General features: G+C 41.0%; 1 pseudogene; it reads right to left on the reverse strand.

The window, feature by feature from the left end:
- Positions 1 to 234: 234 nt before the first annotated feature.
- Positions 235 to 1,357, reverse strand: LOC102854045 (annotated as a pseudogene).
- Between the last annotated feature and the right edge of the window lie 9,406 nt (positions 1,358 to 10,763).

Genomic DNA, 10,763 nt, shown 5'->3' on the forward strand with positions numbered 1-10,763 from the left:
ACAATTTCACCAGATAAAATACCAGTCAAAAGTAAGATTGGATGTTCAGTTTGGGGCTAGAGCAGGAGCAGTATTTATTTATTTTTTTTTTTACAAAAGGCAAGGTATGTTTATTTAGATTAAGTCCAGTTGCCTGATTCAATGTGACTCAAGGCCTCAAAGAAACTATCTTTTCCTTTACTCTAAGTCCCAAGGTTTGAGCCTAGAGTGGCAGGAATCCTTCTTAGGGCCTGTTCACAGGTTTACAAGTTTCTCATTGAGGGCAATCTGTGTGTGAGATTAGCCAAGTAGGTCACCGTCAGCAGGTCGTTGATATTGCTGTTGAGCATGGTCTCAAAGTCATCAGGAACAATTTTAGGTACTTGGTTGACCAGACTCATCAAGAAGCAGCCCACAGTATTGTCAGCTGACACTTTTCCAGACAGCACATCTTCTGCATACTGCAATACTGTGCTCAGGGCATCCTGGATGCAGGCTGATGCTCCTCCAACTTGCTGCAAGTCACTCGAGAGTCCAATCACCCGGTTGGGACTAAAACAGGTCTTCATAATGAGGTCAAGTCCAGTGCGTTCGGTGTCATAATATGGGTATCTCACTGTCAAAGGTGTGAACATCACTCCCATGGTCCTTCCAGGGACACCCATTAAAGTGCTGACATAGGCCTTGATTCTCATTCGGCCATTCTGGAGGGTGGTGTCCACAGTGAGGTGAATGGGATTGGGGGCCTCTCGGCTATAGTACTCATGAATCAGTACAGAATGTTCTGTGATGTCGTGGCCTGTGGCGTAGCAGCCTAGGATGAGTTCATTTGGAGAGACTTTCTTGTGTAACTCATGCATGTTCTTAGCAAATTCCATGTCAACAGCCACCTCATCTTCAGACTCATTGTGGGGCACTGAAAAGCAATTTGTAACTTCCACTGAGTGCTTGTCGCCAGTTCCCAGCAAAGTCCCGATAACTCGGGCCGCGCCCTCATTGTGTCGCTCATAGCTGTCCACGATGGAGGCTAAAATGACTGGGTGCAGACGGACCACGCGGCCGCCAGGAAAGGGCCCAGGGAGAGCCAGGCCGGGCGGCGGTGGCGCCGGGGTGGCGCCGGGGTCTCCGCCGGGGCTTGCGCTGAGGCCGAGTTCTGGCCCGAGCCTGCGGGCATAGTCGCTGGGGTTTTGGGGTCCGAGAGCGAGGCAGGAGCAGGAGCCGGAGCCGGGGCCGAGGAGGAAACAGGAGTCGGAGCCGGAGCTGGAGCTGGGGCTGAGGTTGGAACAGGAGCCGCAGCCGGTGCTGAGGCTGGGGTGGCAGCAGGAGTACTCGTGGGTGGACTCGGCGTGGCCATCTTGTCCAAAGAGGAGGCCAAAGAGGAAGAGCAAATTCTTTTATTTTTATACAGTCCCCCTCCTGCTCCCCAGTCCACTCCACTATGTATGCAGCTTTCATTCTGGACTCTTGTCATGACAATAATATCTAATCATATATTCCTCCTAAACAGTTCTCTTCCTCATCTGTTTCAATGCAGTATACATTATTTATCCTCTTTTAGTTTCCCTGCAATCCCGATGTCAGTCCCGCTTTACAGCAGTGGCACTATGCAGTATTTGTCCTTTTGTGACTGAGTCACAAAAGAATATAATTTTACACTTATTCAGAATCCATTTAAATGAAACGGTAGTCGCGAATCAAAAGAGGTATTGCATTAGACTGCAACAGAAATATTTCAAGTGTCAAGAAGATGTCATCTTGAGGGCTAAAGTGCTCCTGGCTCAAACCATGATATTTTCAATTGCCTCATTTACATCCCCAAACTGGACAATGAACAAGGAATATTACAGAGTAACAGAAGCCAGTGTACTATGAGGACATGTAAGAATATTGAATATACCATGGGCTTCCAGAAAAATGAACACATCTGTTTTGGAAGAGTGACACCCAGAATGCTCTTTAGAAGTGAAGCTGAAGAGACTTCATCTGACTTATTTGGATGTGTTATGAAGAGAAGCATCATTCTTCGTGAAGTAAAGGGCAGTTAAAAAGAAGGGTGTCCTCTAGGAATTGGATTTAGATAGGGGTTACAGCAATGGATTCAAAGGTGGGAGGGATTGTAAAGGCAGAAGTACTTTTCCTGTGGCTGCTCAATAGGTCACAATGAATCAAAACTGACTTAAGAGCAACTAACAAGAGCATCCCACTTTTACAATACAAATTCAAAGCTCAAGTTAACATCACTTGCCCAGATAATGTAGCTGGAGAGCTGTCAAACGAATCAAAGCCTAGTACAGTTTGCCTCCACAGTCTGTGCTTATCCCCTAGTGGGATATTTGTACTTTGATACATAATCATATTTAGTGAGTTCAGAAGATAAACTATGCAATGGAGAAATTACCAGCCACTTGTAACAAATGTGTAACAAATGGTTATTTATATGACATACAAGAAAACGCTGGTCACTTAGCCCTATAGTAAAATATTCCCACTTTAAAGAAAAACTCATCACTATCCCCATGGAGTTGGACTGGCTCGGCTGATCCTCCACTGGGTTGCTGAGGATACAAATCTCATGGGGAGAGGTTGCCCATCTTTCTCCTATTGAGCCACTGGTGAATTCAAGCTGCCAGAGAAGCTTGACCTTTGGGTAAGAACACAGCTCTTTAGCACATACACTGTGCTACCAGACCTACCGCATACTAATTAAACAGCAATCATAAGTCAATTTGTTAAGATAAATGATTGTAAGCATAGATTAAATACATTGCTTGTAGGTGGAATGAACTGCTTTCATAATATCAATAATTGTTTTTTGAAGACTTATAGTGTACTGTGATACTCTAACAGAAACAGATGAAGAACATCAATGTTGACAAGTGCCACAGGACCACCTAAACCCAACAGATGAATTTTGTTAGGTTTAGAAAAGCTTCTCCTCCTCTTTCTAGTCCTTTTCCTTTTCTACCTTCTTCCCCTTTTCCTGTTCCTTCTCCTTCTTCAAGAAATTGTAAAAGGATTAGGAGGGTATGTAGATTCCTCACTCACATTAAAATCCTAATACTAAGTAAGGGAGAGTTCCCTGAAATGTGGCTTGCATTACTTTTGATCTTATAACGCGTAAATGTAGAGAGAAGAGAGTGAAGAAAGAGGGACCTGATGGAAGAAAGAAGACATGGATGAGTGTGTAAATTAGACTTGAAGTCCCTGCATTGAGATCCCCCTAACCTCAAGGAGCAATTGATGACCAAGGACAGTTCCCTAGAGCTCCTATAGAGCAGCTGGTGGATTGGAACTGCCAAAGAGATGTCACGTTAAGTTAGCACCCCAAGAGCAGAGAGACCATTTATCCCTCAAACACTCTGTGATGAAGGCTGAGAATAGCAATAAGAAAAAGACTTTGTTTTCAGGGCTTGGAGCTCAGCCACTCAGCCAGTCTCTGAGATCAGAATGTGCTCTGTGTGCAATGGACTTGGATACACACCAAGTGCATCAGCAGGCAGAGGAGAGCACAAGGCTGGGCAGGGCAAGTCACTCGTGCTCAGTGAGAGTCACATCACTGCCTGTCACCTTAAACCATCTTTCATTTTTGGATAGTTTAACCTCACAACCACCCTACCTGAGAAATAAGTTTCCTCAATTTTCAGAAAGGGAAAACAAGCCAGGTTAGCCAAGGTCGCAAAGCTAATGAGAAGTAGATGGAGTTGGCTGTAATTATGTAAGAGGCATTATGCAAGAGATGAAGACAAACAAATGGACTGAAAATGTTTCCAGAACTTAGAGTTCAGGGACAGTGAAATAGGGAAAGAGCAAGAGAGAGGCAGCGAGAGTAAATGAGGAGTGCTTCCTTATGTTTGCAAAGATACACAAGTGTGCTAATGAATGTTGAATTTCAAGGAGCTGGCATTCATTGAAGTCTATCTTCATTTTTCTATGCAAGATGGCACAATCTCTTGTCTGCCGGAGTGAGTCTAGCGGTATTGGCACCAAACAAATGGACTCCACTCAGTTCAAGTGACTCTGGTCCTTTCTCTGCTTCCCGATTGAAGACCAAACCAAGTCTATTGCTTTTTAGCCCAGCTGCTTCTACCAACGTTCATTTATATCACACACATTATGCTCTACTTTCCTCCTATTGACAGTGGCAAGATTAAATGTTAAATTGTTCTACCTCCAAGGACGTGTCTTTGTCCTAAGAAATAACAGTAATACATAAGATGTAAATATAGCAGATTTCCGAGTTTATCTTGTTTGATGTTAAGATGAATGAACTTCTTAGGCTTTTCAAAAATAATTTCTTTTCCCACTTAGAGCATTTACACTTGAGAAACACCACATACTCAATAAGTGCATATTGAAAAGAATTCTATTTCTACTAGGTATCTGCCCATATATATTTTCAGTCCAACAGAACTTAATTAAATACTTTTATGGCATGACCAACTGTGGAAGCATGCACAAGCCAGATGACCTCCTGGAATCCTGGTTTCACAACAGTATTAATGAAGATGAGGGTTGAATTGAGGGCCTCTGAGCAGATTCTCTAAAGTACAGCATAAGTCTTTAAACAATTAATGTTTAAAAGAGAAACAATGGAGAGAAAGGGCATAAAAGGAGTAAAACAAGATAATTTAGAAGGCTAATGTAAGCATAAAATTAGAAATGAGGATATGAAAGAGAAAAGTACAGGATTATGAGCTACAAAAGACAAGATAAAGTAGGATAGATAGAAGAGAAGACAATTTACACAAGAAATAAGCATTCTTGAAGTAAGAGTCAGATTGCGTATCTTTGGGTTGGCAGAACACTTCATTACCAATGAGAAGAGGATGGTTAATAGGACAATGATCAAATCATGACCTCAAAGAGATAGACAATCCTGTTTAGTCTAAGTTTTGAAATTTATGAGACCACAGAATATACAAAGAAAAGCCACTGCAGTGAAGTCAGTTCCAACTAACAAGCACAGTATCTTGAGCTCCCGAAGCTGAAAATGAAAAGAGGCTGTGCATCTTTCTCCTACATTGTTGCATTGGGGATCCACCAATTTCACAGAAATGTGAAAGATTTGAGTTAGCAGCATGACTCAATACTGACTAAGCCAGGAGAGCTCCATTTGCAAAGAAAAGAAGGGAGTTCCAAAGAAGTATCAATTTACAGTTCTATAGGCAGAGAGCAAAACTCACTCTTTCAATGAATTCTCACCAAAAGTGGGTATTACTAGTGTGTGTCATCCTGATAGGAAAAAAATGTCATTTTTAAATAATTCTGAGACTTGTTACTTTTCTATAATCTGAATTCTCAAAGGAAGATTTTTTTTTCCCTTTGGCTGGGAAGCTTGAGGGGCACTATACTGTTTCTGAGAACAAACTGTGGAAATAAAGCATAATCAAACATTTTCATGAAGTGCTTAAGAGTTGCCACTTTTCATCTCACTTTGCTAAGCTGCACATGGAGATATGTAAAGATTTCATAATATAGGATAGTCCTAAATGTGAAAGTCTTTTGGGAGAGCCAGACTATGCGAAAGAGCTGTTAACACAAAGCTAAAGGATGACACATGCTATAATACAGATGAAAGCTGACATGAAATTATTGCAAGAAGAGGTTCATTTCCTCTTGGAATTTGCACTAGAACATCAAGAAATCACAACAAAAGGAAGAAGTGATGAAGGAAAAGAATTGAATAGAAGATTTCATAGGGCAGCTTGAGAAGACAAAGCAAACTATTATAATACAATATACAAAGAGCTAGAATCAGACAATCAAAAGGAAAGAACTCGTTTAGCATTTCTCAAGTTGAAAGAATTGAAAAATGTTTAAGCCTTGAGTTGCAAACTGAAAGATGTTATATACCTGGTCAATTGAATGGAAGAGATCCATATTTATTCCTATTTCTAAGAAAGGTGATCCAACAGTATGTGGAAATTACAGAACAAATGTTGTTGTTGTTGTTATGTGCCATTGAGTCACTTACGAGTAAAAGAGTTCTAAATGCCGTTCTATCCTGTGCCAACCTAGCCATTTCAAATGCACTCATTCCCACCACTCCACTCACAGAATCGATCCATCTCATTGAAGGTCTTCCTCTCCTTTGCCACCCCTCCACTCTGCTAAACATAATGTCCCTCTCCAAGGATCAGTCCTGCCTTGCAAAATGCCCAAAGTATGTCAGACGAAGCTTCAGAATCCTTGACTCCAAGGAGCATTCGGGCTTCACCCTCTCCAGGACAAACTTGTTTCTTCTCCTAGCAGTCCATGGTATATCAATTCTCTTTCTATCATCCCTATTCACTGTCCAACTCCCTGATGCATAGCACATAATTGCGAAGACCATAGCCTGGATCAGGCACACCTTTGTTGTCAGCCTGACATCCTTGCTGTTCAATACTCTTGAGAGGTCCCTCACAGCTGACTTTCCCAATGCAATTCGTCTCTTGATTTCCTGGCTGCTGTTACCAAGAGTGCTGATTGTGGAGCCAAGTAAACTAAAGCTGTTAACTATCTCAATCTCTTCATCATCCATACTGATGCTGCCAATTGGCCCAGTGGTTAGAATCTTTGTTTTCTTGATGTTGAGCTTCAGTCCATATAGGTGGCTGTAGTCGTTGATCTTCTGCAGCAAGCGCTTCAGGTCCTCAGTTTCAGCAAGCAGGGTTGTGTCATCTGCACACGCACGTTGTTGATGACTCTTCCACCAATCCTGATGCCACATTCCTCTTCGTCCAGTCCAGCATCTTGGATGATCTTTTCTGCATACAGATGAAAAAGGTATGGAGACAGAATACATTCCTGACGGACTCCCTTCTTGATTTTGAACCATGTAGTGTCTCCTTGCTCTGTTCTGACGACTGCCTCTTGGTCCAAGTTTAGGTTTCATATAAGCACAATCAAGTATTCTGGGATTCCCATTCTTCTTAGAGTCAGCCACAGCTTGTTGTGATCCACACAGTCAAAAGCCTTTGTATATTCAATGAAGCACAGATAGACATTCTTCTGGTATTCTCTGCTTTCTGCCAAAATCCATCTACATTAGCTATAATATCACTAGTACCACAACCTCTTCTAAATTCAGCCTGCACATCTGGCAGTTCTCTGTTGACATATTGTTCCAAACATTTTTGTATAATTTTTAGCAGAATCTTGCTTGCATGTATTGACATTGTTCAATAATTTTTGCACTCTGTTGGGTCACCTTTCTTTGGAATGGGAGCAAATATCGATCTTTTCTAGTCAGTCGGCCAGCTGGCTGTCCTCCAGATTTCTTGGCATAACTTAGTGAGCACATCCAGGGCAGTATCTGCTGTTGGAATATGTCAATTGGTATGCCATCAACTCCTGGAGCCTTGAAAAACCTTGCTGAATATTATTTAAAAATACCTAAAACTATATATAGACAGAGAACTTCCAGAAATACAAGCCAGATTTAAAAGATATTAAGGCATAAAGATATAATTACGGATGTCAGGTGGATTTGGACTGAAAGCAGAGAATTTCAGAAGGATGTCTTTTTGTGATGATTTATCAATTATGAAAAGAAATTTGACTGTGTGGATCACAACAAATTATGGCTAACATTGAGAAGAATGGGAATTCCAAAATACTTAATTGTGTTCATGTGAAACATATAACTAGACCAAGAAGCTGTTGCCCAAACAGAGCAAGGGAACACTGAATAGTTAAAAATCAAGGAAGCAGTGTGTCAGGGCTGTATATTTTCTTTATAACTTTTCAATCAGTATGCTGAACAGATCATTTGAAAAGTTGCACGTTATGAAGTTGAGTGTGGTATCAGGATCAGAGGATGACTTAATCAACAATCTGTGTTACATAGATGACACAACTTCATTTGTCATAAATAAAAAGGACTTGAAATGTATGCTACAGAAGATCTAGGACTACAGCCTTCAGAATAGGTTATATCTTAACATCAAGAAAACAAAAGTTTTCACCAATTGGCCAATAGAAACATCATAATAGATAAAGAATTGAAGTCATCAATAATTTGAACTTACTTGGGCCCACAATCAAAACCTCAGTACCAGCAATCAAGAAATCAAAAGATATTGTGTTGGGAAAATATGTGTTCAAGGACCTTCCCCAAGATCTAAACAACAACAAGGTTCATTAAAGACTAAAGTGTGCTTGATCAAACCATGATCTTTTTCATTTACTCACTATGTATCTGAAAGTTAGACACTGAATAAGGATGATAGAGTTGATGCCTTTGAGTTGTAGTTTGGAGAAAAGTACTGAATGGATTTTTCAAAAGAATACATCTGTCTCCGGAAGAAAATATAAGTATGTCTTGGAGAAAGTGCAACCAGGGTACTCTCTAGAGGCAATAATGGTGAATGAATTTTGAGCATGTTGTAAGGAGGGACCAGGCCTCTGAAAAAGACACACTTGGTAAGGTGGAGGGAAGGTAAAGGAAATGGGAAAGATCCAATGTGAAAAACAAAGTATGAGAACTTTGTAAGTAAACCAGGATAAAATAAAAATTTTATTAAAAAAAAAAGCAACCAGAGGAAGATCCTCATCAAGATGGACTGACACAGTGATTGTACCGAAGGACTCAAGTATCCGGGATGACGAGGATCTCACAGGACAGAGCTGGGTCCAGGTATGCTGTTCATAGGATCATTGTGAGTCCTTGTTAACTCAACAGCACCCAACAACACTATTATAGCACAGAACCTGCCTAAATGGAATTGCCCACTCCTTAACTTCTTGATAAGAGAAGTAAATGCCAATGTTGATGCTATCACTGATTTGCAGCTTGGTATATCCATCCTAACTATGTATCCAATTTTTCTATCCTTCTCTCACTTTCTCTCAAAACACAAAACATAATAAGCCCAATGGCCCCATTAAGAGACACTCATGGCATGATGTGTTACATATTGTGCTGGTGGAAATCAAAAGATCCTCAATCAATATTGAAGACTACAGTAAATGCTTCAGGTCTGCCTCAGTTTTAGCAAACACGGTTGTGTCATCTGCATAACTAGAAGACAGAGATTCTTACCTGTGGGCCAATTGGCAGCACCATGAGAGATGGAGAAGAAATTGAGGTTGTTAACAGTTACATGTAACTTGGTTCCACAATCAACACTATTTTAACACCATCAGTCAGGAAACCTAAAGACAAATTGCATTAGGTAAATCTGCTGTTAAGGACCTTTCCAGAGAACTGAGAAGCAACGATATCAGTCTAGAGAATAAGGTGTGCCTGATCCAGTCCATGGTCTTCGCAATTACTTGCTATGCAACAGAGAGCTGGGTAATGACTAAGGCTGATAGAAGAAGAAATTGATCCCTTTGAGTTGTGGTGCTGGGGAAGAGTCTTGAATATACATATCATGGGCTGCCAAGAAAACAAATAGGTCTGTCTAGAAGAGAGTGAAACCAAGTTTCTCCCTGGAGGCTAAGATTTTGAAGCACCGTCTTACATACCTTGGGCATGTATCCAGGAGGACTGATCCTTAAGGAAAGATATCATGCATGGAAGAATAGAGGGACAGCACAGAAGAGGAAGACCCCAGATGGGATGAATTGATACAGTGTCTAGGGCAATGGGGGTGAGTGTGTTGGAGTCAGTAAGACTGGCTCAGGAAAGGGCAGGCTTCAGAACTACTGTACATGGTGTCAACACATAACAAAAATAACACCAAAGGTCAGCAATTCAATTGACTCAACTACTCTAAATGAGAAAGATGGGGCATTTCTACCCATAAGAATTTTCCTCTTTGAAATATTGATGTGGTCTACTGAGTCAGAATTTACTCAATGGTGATAAGTTTCTAACTACAGTAGAAAAGTTTTTGGAATGAAAAAAAGAAAATATCCCATTTTACCATACAAATAATTCCATTTCTTCATTATTCTTCTACTGTATTTTAGCTCATGCCACTTTGATTGGCATAGCAGTTGGAGGAAAACTAAGAAAAGAGGGGATAAATAATGAACACTGCATTGGGACAGATGAAGAAAACAACTCTTTAAAAGGATATATTATTATGCATGATTTGTATGACAAAAGTCCAGAATAAGAAGTGCATAGCAAAGTGGGCTGGGGAAGGTGGTGTTTGGGGAAGGGAGTAAATTATGCACTAATGAATGAATGCTTTTATAAAAAAAAAAGTGAACGGGGGGTAGGGAGGAAAATGTGCAATGATGAATGAATGAATGAAAAAATATAAATTTTCTGGCTTTTGTTGTTGTTGTTATGTGCTGTTGAGTCACTTGTGACTCATAGCGACCCTATGTACAACAGCCCTAAACCCTGCTCTATCCTGTGCCAATCATACTGTCTCTGACACACTCATCCCTATTTCCCCAGTCGTTGAATCAATTCACCTCATAGAGGGTCTTCCCTTCTTGCGCTGTCCCTTCACCCTCCCAAGCATGATGTCCCTCTCCAAGGACCTGCCCCTCCTAACAACATGTCCAAAGTATGTCAGATGAAGGCCCAGAATCCTTGCCTCCAAGGAGCAGCCTGGTTTAACCCTCTCTAGGATCAATCTGTTTGTTTTCTTGGCAGTACAGGTACATTCAATACTCTTCTCCAGCACCACAGCTCAAAGATATCAATGTTCCTTATAACCTTCTTAGTCATTGTCCAATTCTCTGGTGCATAATAAGTGATTGCAAAGACCATGGCCTGTATCAGATGCACCTTAGTCTCCAGAGGGACACCATTGCTCTTCAGTACTTTGGAGAGGTCCCTAACAGCCGACTTTCCCATGGCAATACGTTTTTTTTATTTTCTGGTGACTGGTGCCAAA

Source organism: Elephantulus edwardii, unplaced genomic scaffold (genome assembly GCF_000299155.1).
Source record: "Elephantulus edwardii isolate Elephantulus edwardi_28Jun2011 unplaced genomic scaffold, EleEdw1.0 scaffold00005, whole genome shotgun sequence".
Taxonomy (NCBI): Eukaryota; Metazoa; Chordata; class Mammalia; order Macroscelidea; family Macroscelididae; genus Elephantulus; species Elephantulus edwardii.